The 17,291-nt window shown below is 38.5% G+C and overlaps 1 protein-coding gene across 2 annotated transcripts in view; it reads right to left on the reverse strand.

Moving 5' to 3' along the window:
* dpr21 (defective proboscis extension response 21) overlaps window positions 1-17,291 on the reverse strand; it is an 80,172-nt gene that overhangs the window by 10,652 nt on the left and 52,229 nt on the right. The gene's annotated exons all lie outside the window — the stretch shown is intronic.

A 17,291-nucleotide genomic window follows, 5' to 3' on the forward strand; every position in this document is an offset into this window, starting at 1 on the left:
ATTGGTAAGAGTCTAATATTATATGATGGAAGGTGAAGATTTGGATCCCAGTTAAGACATCTAAGTATTAAATCATTAGCTACAAACCATTTTTGAAAGTTTTCAAGATCAGACCGAAGACTGCATTGGGCAGAGATGGATTTTTACTGAAGACAAAGCTTTACATCATCTGCCTACTGCAGTCCTTTATAAAAAGTTTAAATAATAAGGGGACAAGATGACTTCTTCCATCTATGACATAGGATGTCAACTCCAGTAAATTTGTGGTGGTGGTGCAACGCTTAATAAAGCCATGCTGACATGGAGATATAATCGATGAGCAAAAGTGTTGCAAGTGAGGAGTAATTAATTTTTCAAATAACTTTGGAATTGCCGACAATTTAAAGATAACTCTGTAGTTGGCAGCATCGGATTTTTTCCCTTTTTTTATGTAGGGGAATTATGAAAGTTTTCTTCTACATAAGGGAAAAATCGAGGTTTCCAAAGATAAGTTGAAAATTCTAAGAAGAGGTTTGCACAGCGCCCTGGCACATTATTTTAGCACACAGCCTGGTATTCCAACGGGGCCTGGCGGTTAAGTGGGTTTGACCTTTAGAAGATCAGATAACAATCTATTCTCGGAGGAAAACGGACAGAAAATAAGATTAGCTGATTAAATGTTGTATGCGTAAGGCTGATCTGTCAATTTAGGCGGAGAAAAGTTGTTTGCATGTTTTTTATATTTAAGTAAGAGCCTTTTTTGTATTTTTTAGGTTAGTGATGCACCTTGTAAACCAAGAAGGATTTGTTGAAGCCGACGGATATTTCTATGGCACACAGAATTCTATGGCACATATTTCTATGGCACATAGCGGACGGATATTTCTATGAGTCAAAAAACAAAGTATGGTAAAATTTTTCTAGGGTGACATTAAGATCATCAATCATATGTATCGATAAGGCTCGATACATATTGTCCGAATTTGTTCGGAGCTTGTGAAAATCAGTTTTACGGAAACGGACATCTGCTCGAACAAGAAATTAAAAGGGGAAAAAGCCTTGAAAGGGGGAAAACACGGGAGAGAGTGGTGTCATCAGGATCAGATACAAAACATAAGTCTAAAAACCGACCGAACGAATTTCTAACATGGTTAATTTGACCTGGGGTCATGTCATACATCCCCGCGGTGAAGTCATGGTGCGTGATAAGTGATAAAGTTGAGTTATCGACATTGGATCACTTTAATTCTAGGATATTTCTAGGATCCATCTCTCTATACAAGATGGTTACGATCAGTCACAAGATTAAAAAAAGGAATGAAAAGCGGAAAAATGATCACAATATGTGGCCAAAATGATTTTAATGCAAATAAATTCTAAGTCACCAAACTCTTGTGATTTCACCTCTTCAGAAGCAAAAACTTTTTCCTTTACTGTACTAGGCTGATATTCTTGGACAAAAACTGGGTGAACAAATCGTCTTAAATATTAGAGCGGGCACACGAATCTTGAAAGAAAATGTGCGCCTTGTATAATTATTATGTATATATTTAGCTATGTCCTCCACCTTTATATCAGCTTTTGTTTTGGCTTTGATATAAGATATTATAAGATATTATATATAAGATATTAATCTCTGAAGTATCAGGGGTAAGCCGAGAAACAAATATATGTTTCGATGAAGGAATCACCTGCAAGGGTTTTGGTGGCACAGGTACGAGAACTGCAGAATCAGTCGGTGCCGGTGGTCCGGACTGTGGAATTCCCTTTTGGGTGACTCTAACGGGGGTTTCATTCACTAGGACCTGTGGTATCACTTGAAGGGATGTCACGGAGGACATCTCCGACAATTGCTCATTTGTACAGCGAAAGACGTCGAATTTTTCTCAGTTCTAGCCCTTGGGGTGGCCAGAGATATGAGCGTTAATGTCGGCTGAGCAGGCTGAAGCAGTTCACACACAAATGATTTCTTACGCTTAGGGGACTCATTTAGCAGCTGAAAGCCGCTAAACTGAGTGTCAAGCGCAAAGAGGTGGTAATTTATTTTACGAAAACCAATGATCAACTATTTTTTTTTTTTTTTTTATTTTAACGTTGCTTTTATTTCTTGAATCTTCTCTTTGCGAGACTAACAAGAGGTGTATCAAATCTTATATTTTTAACTTAACTAACAGTCATATTGACTGATACGGAGTTAGACGGCCCTAAAAATCGATTGCTGGGTTGGGAGGTCGTTGCGTCTAAGGCGGGATACGCTAGAAACCCGAGTCAATCCCCGAGCGAGAAAATTTGGGTGCGAAGACAGTTTTTCTTTGTATGACTCTTTTTGCTTCTGGATTTCGTCTTTCACTGCGAGGATGCCCAGATCCCGGTGGATGTTTTCGTTGCGAACATACCAAGGTGCCCCTGTGATAGTTCTCAGGATTTTTGATTGTGCGCGCTGTATGATGTCTATGTTGCTGCTGCTCGCGTTCCCCCACAGCTGGGAGCCATACGTCCAGATTGGCTTTAGGACTGAATTGTACAGTAGTAACTTGTAGTCTAGGCACAGTGGCGATCGTGAGTTTATGATCCAGTGGAGGCTGCTGGCTTTCAGTTTTAGATGCATCTTTTTGCATTCGATGTGCTTACGCCAGGTAAGTCGTCTATCAAGGTGAACGCCAAGGTACGTTACGTCGTTAGCTTGAGGGATCTGCATACCGTTTAGTAAAAGCGGAGGGCATGTTTGTCTATTAAGAGTAAACGTTATATGTTTACACTTTTGTTCGTTTATTTTAATGCGCCAGTCGGACAGCCACCTTTCCACTATTGTGAGATGATTAGCCAGTTGGGTTGTTGCCTGCGTTGGGCATCTGGAGCGACTAAGAATAGCGGTATCATCGGCGAACGTTGACGTTGTTAGTTGTGCGCTCGTAGGAATATCCGCAGTATACAAAACATATAGACACGGCCCGAGTGCGCTTCCCTGTGGAACTCCAGCTTCGATGGTGTAGTCGCCCGAAGTAGCTGCGTTGCATCTTACTGAGAATACCCTATTGAAGAGGTATGATTCCAGTAGCTTGTGGGTGTTTGTTGGCAAATACGTTTTAATTTTGTGCATGAGTCCGATGAGCCAAACTCGGTCGAAAGCTTGAGATACGTCGAGGAAAATAGCGCTGCAGTATTCTCGTTGTTCGAAGGCTGAGCGTATTTCGGATGTTAATCTGTTCACTTGTTCGATGGTTCCATGGTTTCTTCGAAAGCCAAATTGGTGTGCCGGGATGATATTGCAAGCTTCCAGATGTGGTGTTATGCGAGTTAACAAGCATTTTTCAAACAGTTTAGACAAACAAGATAGAAGGCTTATTGGTCTGTATGATGACGGAATTGTGTGGTCTTTTCCAGGCTTCGGTATCATTATAATAATGGATTTCTTCCACTTTTTTGGGAAATAGCCAAGATTAATGATTCCATTAAATAGTTTGCAGACGACCTCTATAGCGCATTTTGGAAGTTCGATCAGCATCTTTGGGGTCAATAGGTCACCACCGGGAGCCTTTTTTGGTTTTAGCCCTCTTATGACTTTTTCGATTTCGTTCGGCCGGAATGGAGGTGCGGCTGGCTGAGGGGAGGACTCTGGCTGAATTACTGGCAGGAGGAATGAATTTGAGGCTGGGTTTGGCTGGAAGACACTTTGGAGATGTGTGGCGAATGTTTCAGCTCGGTCTTCGTTGCTGCGAGCCCAGCATCCCGAAGAGTTTCTTATCGGGGTGGTCGTTTCAATTGGGGCACTAAGATTTGGGTGGGCCCTCCACAGGGGGTACTTTGTGCTTGTTGGCGAGAGATTCTGGATGTACCTCAGCTGTGCATTTTCTTCCTGTTGGTGAAGAGCCTGGTCGAGTGATCGGGTTGCTTCCTTAAGGCGTTGTTTTGAAGCTGGTGATCTGCTGTTTTGCCAATCACGACGCGTGCGCCTCTTTTCTCGCACGAGCTGTTCGATTTGCTGATTAGATTTGAAGTGTTTGTTTCGGTCTACTTCTTTCCTATGAGGAGTAGAGATTTTAGCTGCCGCAACGAGTACTTCTTCCAGGGCGCTCGTAGTGTAGTCGATGTCCGATTCCATGTTAAAATCCGGGGCGAGTTCTATGTGGGCACTCACGTACTTTTTGTATTTTAGCCAGTTTGTTTTTGTCGTCGTCAGACTGAAGGGGTGTTCGGTTATTTCTGGGCTTTGAAGAAGCGTTAGAAGCACAGGCGAGTGGTCTGATGATAAGTCCGAGACTGCTTTGGCACTTATTAGATTGCGAGGTATGTTTTTTGTCACTGCAAAATCAATAAGGTCTGGGAGCTTTCGTGAGTCTGTTGGCCAGTATGTGGGACTTCCAGGGGAAACGTAGTCCAGTTTATTTTTCACATTTATAATTGCATTGTACAATTGTCTTCCTTTGGGAGTCACTAGACGTGATCCCCAGTGCGTATGTTTGGCGTTGTAGTCTCCTGCGGCTATAAATCGATCCCCAAGTGAATTGTAGAAGTCCATAAATTGTCCTTCCGAGATTGAGAAGCGAGGAGGGCAGTAAACGGCAGCAATTGAAAGGATTCCGTTGCTTGACTGAATTTGTATCGATGTGGCCTGCAAGAAGTTTGTTGCAAACCTTTTGTGAAAATGGTGTTTAATTCGTTCTCTGATTAGAACTCCAGTTCCGCCGTGGGCTTTCCCATCTGGATGATCTGTGCGGTAGATTGTGTAGCCTCTTATATGAAAGTTGTATTTGCTTGTAAGATGCGTTTCCACCAGTAGCATAACGTCAATATGGTTTTCGGTCAAGAATTGTGACAATTCTAGTTTATGCCGTGAGACACCATTGGCGTTCCACATTGATATTCGTAGCGCCTGCATAGATTATTTGGACTGTTGTGCTACGAGCAGCTGTATCACCATGTTCTGGTTTTGAACAAGCGTTTGCATGGTCGTTTTCATGAATGACATAAGCTCCATCATACTTTGTTGGAGGGTAAGCATCATAGTTTCCGTTTTGCTGTGTGGCTGTTCTGGGGCCTGTTGAGAGCTTTGAGAGATAGGCTGAATTGGAATTTCCCTTCCAGATCGTAGAGCATCGGCATAGGAGAAGCCGTTGGTGGTGTTTAGTGGACCGAATGAGGATCTCGCAGCTTTGGCGAAGAAGACGTCTGGCGTGGTTTTTGACGAAACGTACGCATTCTGTGGATTTTGGTTGCGCAATACATCCTCTATAGTTTGCCGTATGGCTGCCTCCGCAGTTTCCGCATTTCTTCACGGTACTGTCCTTGTTTGTAGTGCAGCAAGCGGACTTGTGGGCGTCCCCGTAGACTACACAGACAGCCCGAAGTGTGCAGTAAGACCTTGTGTGTCCATACTCTTGACAATTAGTGCATTGCACTGGACCGTTACGTTTATGTGGCTCTTCAACAGTGATTTTCCGATGCAAAAGATATTGCAGGTTGTAGATTGGGTGGACTTCGTTCTTCTTCAGCGACCTGCTTTCAGGCTCGAGCTCGACCTTGAAGAGGGGTTGTGGCTTTTTATCTTTATTTAGAATGTTAATAACATTCTTGGCGGCGAAGCCCTTTTCTTTAAGGGCGGTTTTTATTTCCTCGGCGGTAACATCAGGTTCTATTCCCTTTACTACCACTTGTAGGCCCTTACTGCTTTTCAGCTGGTACGTGTAATAGTTTTTCTGTACAGTGTCCAGATATTTTGACACTATTCGGAAGTGCTCTTCAGTCTTGGTTTGCACCTTTGTTTCATGGATGTTCCCTTTGATAAGCGGAACAACATGAAAGTTTTCACCGTTCCCGATCAACGACGCAATTTTGTTGACCAGGGCACTCGAGCTTTTTTCCCTAATATAGATTGGAGGGGGCTTGGGTTTTTTTGCGGTGTCTTGGGCTGGTTGGTTTTCCTCAGCCTCCGCCAGTAGGGCAAATCTGTTAGTAGTGGATCTGTCTGGTTCATTATCGTTATTCAGGACACGGTTAATTTTTGTTTTGTTGCCTGCCGGATTACTCTGCGGGCTAAGCTTGCGCTTAATTTGGATGTAGCGATCCATTCCAGTCTGTGTGGCCGTGGCCGCTTTGGCACTTTCCCTCGCGGTACTTTGAGTTGCAGTGGTTATTGCTGTGATTGCAGAAATTGTAGCACTACTAGTTGTTGTTGCGAAATTTGTTTCCGATATTGGAGGGGGGGTTTTACACTGCGAACTCCATGACGCGGGAGTCGTAGTGAGCAGAGCGGGTGAGCAAGACCGTGCCCTTTGGGTTTCAGCGGACAGTAAAGCCGGGTTGCTTTTAAGCGCCGATTTTTCCACTTCGGTATCGCGGGTTGAAAAGTAAGAGTAGAAGCCGTTTCTTTGGTTCACTGAACTTCTACGCTCGTTCTTTTGGTCGTTGCTCAATGAGCTCATTGCGTGGTACGTATTTTTTTTTTCAACAATGCACTAGTTTTGGTTTAGCACATTACAACTGTTATAAAAAAAAAAAAAGCTTGTCTGTCGCTTTTAATAAATTGTATTTCAGTGTCTTTTCGCTTATATTGGCGAAAATATAAGCGAAGTGAAGTTTTCCCGGAGCTCGGACAAAGCACGTCCGCTCAGTTCGGTAGTTCGATTAGTATTTGATCAACTATTTAAATCCATTTTTAGTGTGTCTAAAAAAAAAGGGCACGACATATATAAAAACAATAATGTAAGCCAGAACTACGGGAAATGGCATCTTAAACTGAGGCAGTGAACCTGGCACACTTGGCGCGTACGACGTTTTCACATAGCCAGCAATGGATGGTAAGCTGGGATGAGGAGATTGTTTTGTTGCAAGACTTCGTTGAGCAGAGTTAAATTCCAGTTTAAATTCCATATTAATAATTAACAATAAAAAAAATAATGTATAAAAAGATATAAAACACTATACATTAAACAAATGTGACAAATAGGAAGCCGAAGCGGGAGCTTTGGAGAGGGCGAAGAGAAATTGAAGAAGTAAAGATAAGACCTTTATCGCACACAAAAGAAAAAAACAAAAGAAGAGGAAGAAGCAGAGCTGAGCTATGCTTGGAATTGAAATTAAAAAAATTCTTGATTGGCCTCTAAATATACCACAGCACACGCGAAGCGATACGGTTTAGGATAAACTGAAATTTCTCAAAGTTCTATTCTCAAGTAAGTAAACACCGGGTTCCGGCAATGTTTATGATAAACGCAGTGTGCACAAAAAAAAACACGACCGTTCGCTTAAGAGGAAGAGAGAAATGAACATATATACTGGAAAGAAAATAAGTGTTTGTGCAACGTTTAGAGTAGATACCTTGAGACAAAATTGAGAGCCTAGTTCGCGTAAAAACAGGAAAACAGACAGACGAAAGACGAACCTCTTTCACGACTATATTATACCCGGTAATCATTTCTTCCATGCACACTTTAACTAAACTTTAAAAGGGTTAAACACAATGTTAAAAGGTTAAATAACAACGGAAGCAATCTAGCACAAAAAAATTCGATTTGGCTGAGTTAAGATTTGTAGGTACAGATTAGAGGTCTTCAGGAATACATTCTTATTGTCTCACCCATAGAATACATCCGAATGGAATAGAATGAATGAGTGCAAGAGACACAACGAATTGAGTGAGAGGGAGTGGGGGAGTAAGAGAGTATTCTAACTCATGGGCGTTTCTTGCTTTAAAACCAAGTGAGTTGGGGTGGGAAGTAAAAAGAGTGCTTTTGGAATAAGGAATGCAGCCGAATGTCTCGAATGGTTTTTAACACACTCTATGCATTCATTTATTTTCTTTTGTTGAGCAAAACGCTTCTTTAATACTTCTTTAATAATGAGGGAATTGACCAAAAGGTAAATTATAATGAACGTTTTTTTTTACTTATGGTTTTTAACTGTTATTATTATTTTCTTAGTGTTTTTTGTTTAGTTTTCTTAAGTTTCACCAAATACCATTGAAAAAAAAAACAATGACTTTTTTCCACTTTTGAGTTATTTTATTGTCAGCGTCTAAAAATACAGGCAAATATGCATAGTTGTATCGTAAATTCTACAATGCATTCGAAACAATTCAAATGCGAACTGTAACTCTAACTCATTCAATTCGGTTTTCATCCCCCGAATGTTGTGCGACTGAGACCTACACAGTCGCACTCACTCATTCATTAATTTTCCTCTAAGCATTCTATCTCACTCAATTCATTTTCAAGGCTGTGCATTTGAATGTCGTTTTTTAGATATTTATGCAGACCTCTAGTACAGATCAGTGGTGCCCAAAGCCTTATCACGCCAGGTTGGAAATTTCTTTGCCCGACCTTTGCCTTCACACCAACTGTAAATTTTAGTGTTTTTACGGGAGTATTCTACGTTTTCGAATAAAAAGGCAAGTCTAACATGTTAATGCAACACTGCACTATGGGGAATTTGACCATTTTTTTGGTATAAGTAATATTATCAGAACTATTGATATAAGTGATTTTTATGCAAACATGTTAAAAACATATGGCTTCGTAAAACCCGATACAAACAATTATTATTATCAGCCCACAGTAAGTACTATCTATTGAAAAAGTGAGCTGTTGCAAGCAAACAGCACGTACAAGAGAATATCAAACATTAATTGGGTAACTTTAAAAGTGCGAAAATCATATCAATTTTTTTTTTTTTTTTTTGATACAACTTGCGATGGACACTAATACTACTCCAGTACTCGTAGAGTACAAGGGCATGAAAGTCTGGTGTGCTTAACGTGAGAACCTGTCGAGATAGCTTAATCTCACGGCTCCCTTGAATATGGGATCTGAAACCATGTGTCAATCAGCGCCCCTTTGGTACCATATTCCGAAGAATACTGGCACTCAAGCCAATCTGTTCTAGCCATGGCTTATATGCGCAGTTAAGGATAGAGGTCTATCTTAACCTCTTCCGGTCTGTAAGATCCCTGCAAAAAAAGTTAGCTGTTGAAATTAAGTATAATTTTAATATTATGATACGCGGTAGTCGGTAGTGGTATACATACATTCGTAACGTAGAGAAGGAATCGTCTTCGACCCCATAAAGTATATATGTTCTTGATTTGGCTATAGGCTATATTTATTCTTGAGCTATAAGATTTGGCATGGGAACTTCTAAAACACCCACGCCGTTCAAGCTTGTTTCAAAATTTACCCACGCTCCCACAAATCGCGAATTTCCGTAGCACCATTACATAAGGTTTGTTGAAAAACTATTCCTATAATTAACATATATCTGAAAAACAAAATTCTTCGAAATCGGCTGATTTTTGGAGAAGACATACCTATATACTTTTTTACATACAAAGGGGCTGAATTTTCAACGCGTGGATCCCGAAGACGATAAGATATAGAACTATACGATTTGGAACTTGGGCTCGTATGATATCCGCGTAGATCAAGTTTGTGTCAACCTTTTTTCACGCCCACTCCCTCCTCAAAAACAGAAATATATGGTGCTACCACCAATGTTTTTGGAAAATGTGTTGATGCCAAACTGGTCAAATGGCTAATTTACATCTATGAATCAAGAAGCAGCCGAATCGGATAACTTTTAGAGGAGGTATAAACTTTTTAGTCTCCTTCCCTACTGAACCGGTAGTACTTATCTCCGTAGGTTTGATATTGTTTTTTGACCAAGTGCAAAAGTATGCCACATAAATTTGTTTCTGAGAATCTGCATCTGTTTCTGAGACAAATGCATTTTTCCTATGGAACAAGGAGGTTCTCAGAGTAGAAAAATGTCTGCTACAGTCGCCTCTATTAGCGCCCAGAAAAACTCTTTCTGGTATAACTTTAAAGATTTTCCATCCAATCGGGACAAAACTAACAAGACAGATATAAAATATAGTAAAAATTATGTAAAAAAAAATCTTTTCATTAAGATCTTTTCAAAAAAATCTTTTCAAAGAAATGAAAAATCTTTTCATTTCATTGTTAATATTATAAAGTCTTTTTATTTAATTTTTTTTAAGGAGCGTGGAAAAAAGCAAACGTTAAATTTATTTGAAACAAGAAAGGAAACAGGAAAGCTAACTTCGGGCGGAGCCGAAGTTAATATACTCTTGCAGTTAAAACCGGATATATATCGCAAACATTGGATATAGTTGGCCGATGCTTATAAGAATATTATAATAAAACTAATTAATTACAATAAAAAATCTAAAACAAAGTCCCAAACTTCTATCTTAAAAAATACACAAGTTGGTATTTCTACCAAAAACCATTTTCGATCGTTCAGTTATATGACAGATATAAGATATAGTCGGCCGATCAGTACGTAATTGGGTAGGGCGGATTAACTGACAAAAAGAATCACAGAATCTGTACTAAAATCCAGCTTTCTATCTTAAAAATTACGAAAGTGGGTCATTTCCGATCGTTCAATTATGTGGTAGCTATAGGATATAGTCGGCAGATCCTAATGAAATTTAGTGATTCGGATTATTTTGCCAAAAATAGCATTTGTACAAAATCTGAACTCTCAGTCGCACACTTTTGAACAAAATTATAATACCCTCTGCAAGGGTATAAAAACGTGTACTTATTATCTTGGGAGGTCTAGTATAAAAAATGGCTTAAATATTTAAATTTTCCCATTTTTTGGGGGCGGTGAAGGAGTTGGCATGCCCAATTATGATTATACAATTATACAATGTAAAAAAACCCAATTAAATATTTCCATTGGTTTTTTTTAAATATTAACTAATAAAAAAAATTTTTTTCCCCATAGTGCTCTGGTATAGACTAACAAGTGGTATAGTTTAGCATCCAAATATTTGAATAGCAGAAAGTAGGCTACGAGCAAGACGTTTTATACATTTATACTGTGTGTGTGCGGCCATGATACAATTTTAATTCCCCTGAAATAGCACCCTGCCGACCCCTGCTGTATAATAACAACATACAGCTGATGCTGAATTTTATAAAGCATAATATTGTATTATTTTAAATACAAAATTTTATTGTTTTTTTTTTTCAAATTTTGAATATTATATAATATTAAGTAAACTTTACTTGAATTGCATTATATCCTAAAATGGGTTGGTTTGGCTCTGATGATAGTCAAACTAAGTACAATAAGGCCAATAGCGTAAAGATTGTAGGCCACAAAGATGGAATACAATCTTTAAGAATTATATTCCTTTTATGAACATTCCCAACATGAACATCGTAGCAGTCCTCCGTTTCGTCTTTATATTACAGCTATGATTTTTTCTCTCTCTTCCTCTTAAGCGAACGCTCGTCTTTTTTTTATGCGTTTTATAATAAATATATCCGTAAACCGGTATTTACTAACTTGAGAATAGAACTTTGAGAAACTTCAGTTTATCCTAAACCGTATCGCTTCGCGTGTGCTGTGGTATAGTTGGAGGCGAATTAAAAATGTATTTAATTTCACTTCTAAGCATAACTCAGCTTCCTCCTCTTCTTTTGTTTTTTTCTTTCGTGTGCTTATCTCTATTTCTGCAATTTTTCTTCGTACTCTCCAGAGCTCTCGCTTCCGCTTCATATTTGGCTCAGTGCCCAGTGATCCGGCTTGTATGGGGAGAGCAGCCAAAAATACTTCTAGTTGAGGTAGGGACTTGAAACTTGGCACAAAATATATTATATAATTTATATTATATTTATCCTAAAATAATATGTTAAAATAAGCCAGATTGGACAACTATATCATATAGCTGCTGATTCATCGAAAATGCTATAATTTTGGTGTTTTTTACATTTCGAGAGTTCGGATTTAAATGCTAACTGCTAATGCTATAAATAACTGAACGATCGGAAATGGTATTTGGTGTTTAGTAAAAATTCCAACTTTGGTGTTCTTGAAGATAGAAGTTTGGGCCTTTTTTTTAAATTTTGTATTGTAATAAATTGGTTATATTATGATTTTGTCAAAATGATATCTGATTCTTGCGATATATGTATATTCGGTTTCGACGGACGTATACGACGAAACATAAAATTTACTCGAATGCAAAAAAAGGACTAAGTCGGAAAGGTGCTAAAAGTTGCAGCTTAAATTTAAAACATAGTCTTTAAAAACATTCACTAGTGTAAATAAAAAAATTCGTTCAGTTATATGGCAGCTATAGGATATAGTTAGCCGATCCTTACGAAATTCGGCATGTCGTATTAGTTTGCCAAAGATAGCGCTCTTGTCGATTTTGACTCTCTAACTCTAAAAACACCAAAGTTATACCATTTCCGATCAATCAGTTATATGGCAGCTATAGGATATAGTCGGCCGATCCCGGCCGTTCCGACTTATATACTGCGTGCAAAAGAAAGAAGGGTGTGTGCAAAGTTTCAAGTCGATAGCTTTAAAACTGAGAGACTAGTTTGCGTAGAAACAGACAGACGGACAGACGGACATGCTCATATCAACTCAGGAGGTGATCCTGATCAAGAATATATATACTTTATAAGGTCGGAGATGTCTCCTTGACTGCGTTGCACACTTTTGGACAAATTTATAATACCCTCTGCAAGGGTATAATAAGAATGGTAAAAAAAAAATAAAGCGAAGCGTCAATAGCGGTATAGACAAAAATCCAAGTCAAACGCCTGCGTATTATTTTCGGTCATTCGATCCGAATACTAATATATAACTACAGGTAAACCCCCAACAATGGTCATTCGATGTCAACTGAACAGCAAATGGATTGTGAAATAGATTTCGCTATTGGCCCAGACTACCTACACACTCACAAAAAGACGACTTAAGTTCCGTGTGTTAGTAAATTCGCGGAATAACTGCGCAACAACTGCGACGCCAAAAAAATAATTTCACCACGATCTCTGGGATGGTAGAATAAGACGCGGACGCATTATGGCACCAACAGGATAAAAAAATAAATTACAAGGAAAAAACTAACAAAAGGATAAAAGCACAAAACAAAAAACTGAAGACGACAGGGTTATTGACACACCCAGACCCGAACCATCGGAGAATGAAAAATCATGGAAAATCGCAACAAAAAAATGGTTGCGTCTACACCGACGATTCTAGGCACACCCAATCCATCCAGACAGTTCTGTGAAGGCCCCGCAAGGTCCCATATCTCCGAAGGAAGCCAATCCTCTCGCAGCTCAACCAAGGTTCAACGACTTCAGGTACAGCTTGAGTACTTGAAAAAGCAGCAGAAACTTCGAGATCATCTGGCACGACAGGAACAGAAGCGAGCTCGTCTTGAGTTTAAACAGGAACAATTGGAGCTCCACCAAAAATCACAACTGGCACAATTGGGATCAGACGCCGGTAGCAGAATTGGAGACAACATAAACGAAATTGATGACGACCACAACAATAATATCCGTACGCGTGTGTGGGTTGATGGTGCTCAACGTAGACTTAAGTTTGATAACGAAAATATGTCTGAGAACGAAATTACTAACCATTACCAAATCGGAACGTTCATGGCCAGACAGACTATTGAGACCCATTAGGGTGCCCCATATTCTATACTGAATTTGAAAATAGTAAAAAAAACTTGTAATTTTACTAATTATGAAAACCTAAGTAGACTTAGAAAGGCTATAGTAAGTCGTGTTGGTTTTATTGGTTTTGGTCATTGGTCACTATTGGTTGTGGCAGATAATGTCGACTCAATTATCGATATCCTACAAGAGCGCTATGGGGATCCATCTTAAATAATAAGATTGCTTCTTGACAAGATTAAATAACTATTAGTAGTTAGGGACTACAAATTCGAAAAGCTTTTTGCATTCTACGACATAATCAACAATCTTATTCATACTTTGTTCAATGTAGGAGATGTGGATCAATTAAGAAACCCATTAATTTTTGCAGAAATTTTAGACAAACTACCCGTACCTCAACGTATCGCCTCCATCAAACATTATCAAAAGCTAAAACCTTCTGAGCCAAAAATAATTGTATTTCAATCATGACTGGGCGAGACAATCAAAGCTGCCACAGTTTTAGGATTTGGCCAGAATCTCAACAAGTCGAAAGACTGCACACAAAGACTGCACACTACACACAAAAAGCAAAAAAAAAAGATTTTGTAATTATTGCAAGCTGAGTGATTATTATGTTAGAACTTGTTTCAAATTGAAAGATTTACATATCGACAAGCTCTGGGAGCATGTTTCTAAAAATGGCTTATGTATCTCTTGCCTCGGTAAAAATCATTTTCTAAAAGAATGCAAACGTAAAAGGCAATGCAATATTAACAATTGTAGATACAATCATAACAGCCTTTTGCACAAAGGCAATTTTGAAAACATAAAAACAAACAAGTCTGACGATGGTGATCAATCAGTTTCCAACAACATAGAAACATAGAAAACTGTAAAGTAAACTTGAGTGCAAGCAAAGTTTTGTTAAAAGTGGTACATGTAACCAAATAATAGAACCAAATAATACTATTGACATATATGCTCTCCTTGATGAGGCTTCAACCATATCATTGATTGACGAGAACTTGGCTAACAATTTAGGTCTTGAAGGTCCAACCAAACCATTGAAAATGCAATGGACTCACAATGAAGTTTATGAACAAAATAACTCTAAAGTAGTAAGCGTACGCATTAAAGGTATTGGCATGAATACTAAGACACACATGATGAGAAGAGTAGGAACTGTTTCCAATCTTAATTTGCCACAACAAACTTTAAGCATAGACCACATGACAGACAACTTTAAGTTTTTAAAGAATTTTACAAATTGCTTTTACAATCAGGCACAGCCAAGAATTCTAATAGGACAAGATAACTGGTCTCTTATAGTGTCCCGCAAACTAAAGTACGAATCCTTTAGCGGCCCAGTAGCTAGCAACACATTGTTAGGTTGGGTCGTACATGGCTTAACACAACCTGAAAGACTTCTTCCCGAGACCAACCATACCTTTCACGTAAATGAATATTTTTTTCCGAAAAGGACGATCTAGATGAACTACATAACCTGGTTAAGTCTTAGTGGTCAATTGAAAACAAATTTGCAACTCAAAAAGATTTTCCTATGTCTGTAGACGACAAAAGATGCATGAATATTGTTAACAACACCTTAAAACGAGTTGGCAATAGATTCGAATGCGGACTTATTTGGAAAAATGATAGCATTCAGCTTCCGGAAAGCTATAAGAACGCTTTCTCTAGGCTACTGTCATGTGAGAAGAAAATTGACAAAATTCCTGAGTATGGTCAAAAATATAATGAAGTCAGGCAGTCTTATATTTCGAAAGGGTATTTAAAAAAGTTAAATCCCACAGAAGCTAAATACGAAACAAAACTAACCTATTACCTGCCCCATTTCGGTGTGCAAAATATCAATAAACCCGAAAAATTGAGAATAGTATTCGATGCCGCTTCTAAAAGCCATAACTACTGCTTGAACGATTTCTTATTACCCGGACCCGATCTTTATACTCAACTATCTTCAGTTCTCATGAACTTTAGAAAAAATAAAATAGCCTTTGTAGGAGATATAAAAGAAATGTTTTTACAAATTCAAGTACCAGAAAAAGACAGACAAGCTCAAAGAATTTTATGGAGAGGGAATAAAAGACATGACCCTCCGGACGTTTATGAAATTCAAGGTTTATTTTTTGGAGCAAAATGCAGTCCGAGTATTGCATAACAAGTTAGAAATTACAACGCAAATGATTTTAAGGAAAAGTATCCGAAAGCCTGCAAAGACATATTATTAAATCATATGGACGACTACTTAGGCGGAGCTGATGACATAGACACGGCCGTTCAACTGATTATCATTTGTTCACAAACGAGGCGGATTCCAGATGTGTAACTGGATATCAAATTCAGTAGAGGTTCTCAACCAAATAGATCCACTCAATTGTCACAACAAAGCTCAGACTTCGCCCAAAATGAAAACACTAACAAAAGAACGTGTCTTGGGGTTAATTTGGAATTATGAAAACGACACATTTACCTATAATTCACAATTTACTAAATCACATAATGAAATAGTAAACACATCCCGACGACCAACTAAGCGTGAGGTCCTGAAGATTACAATGTCTATCTTCAACCCATTAGGTTATTTGTCAAACATTCTTATAACAAATAAGATACTTTTACAAGCCATATGGGATAGTGGTATTGGCTGGGACGACGAAATAATAGACGATTTTTGTGACGATCAAAAACTTTGCAATACCAACCTTATGACAAAATTACCTTTAAATGATTGTGACATTCAGCTACATATATTCTCTGAAGCCTCCAAATATGCATACGCGGCATATGCATACATTTGTTTTAAAAAGAGATCGGTCAATCGATTGTATGTTAATAACAGGCAAGTCAAGAGTTGCTTCCCTTAAGTCTATGTCAATCCCAAGGCTGGAATTACAGGGTGCCTTGCTAGGAGCTAGAATGAGCAAATCACTATTGGAATCGTTACAATTACCCATAAGTAAAGTTTATTTATGGACGGACTCTTAAATTGTTCTGTACTCGTTAAAGTCTAGCCGCAAACGATTTAAAACCTTTGTAGCTCAGCGTTTAGGGGAAATACAAGAAACAACTAATGTCGGCAACTGGAGATACGTTCCTTCTAAAACAAATCCTGCGGATGAAGCAACGAAGTTCACAAAGGTAGACTTTAATGCAAACAATTAATGGATAAAAGGGCCGGAATTCCTGTACAAAGATATTGTCGAGTGTCCAAAAAGTAAAATAACCTCAGAAGACGACTCCAACGAATAGTAAATGCTATACCTGAAGCAAAACATGAACCGATTCTACCTGATGTGAATAGATTTTCTAGTTGGACGAGGTATTTACGAACAACAGCTTGGTTACTACGATTTGTGAACAATGTCAAAGGTAATAAAGAACATCGAGCTTGAGGCGAAGTTACAGCAAAGAAATTGAATAATGTCGAAGTCGTAATTTATAAAAAGATACAATCTGATTCCTTTCAAGCTGAAATTCAAAGCGTACAAAAAGAAAATCCACAGGGAATTTTAGTCGTCTAAAATCATTGCCCCTGCAGTTATCCACTGATGGATTGTTTAGATTGAAAGGTAGATTGAATAATTTAAATGATGATGAGTATGACATGAACGCCAATAATCCGATTCTACTGAGATTATTTTAGATTATTTTGGTCCCATGTAAAAACGATATGGGGTAATTTTTACTTGTATGGCCACCCGGGCCGTTCATCTAAAAATAGCAGAGGACTTGTCTTGCAACGCATTTATGCATGTCTTTCGTCAGTTCGGTTGCCGTCGTTGTTTTCCAATAGAATTATATTCAGATAATGGAACCAATTTTAAACGAGCAAGTAAGGATTTTAAATTG

This window comes from Drosophila bipectinata, chromosome 2L, assembly GCF_030179905.1.
Source record: "Drosophila bipectinata strain 14024-0381.07 chromosome 2L, DbipHiC1v2, whole genome shotgun sequence".
In the NCBI taxonomy this organism is placed as follows: Eukaryota; Metazoa; Arthropoda; class Insecta; order Diptera; family Drosophilidae; genus Drosophila; species Drosophila bipectinata.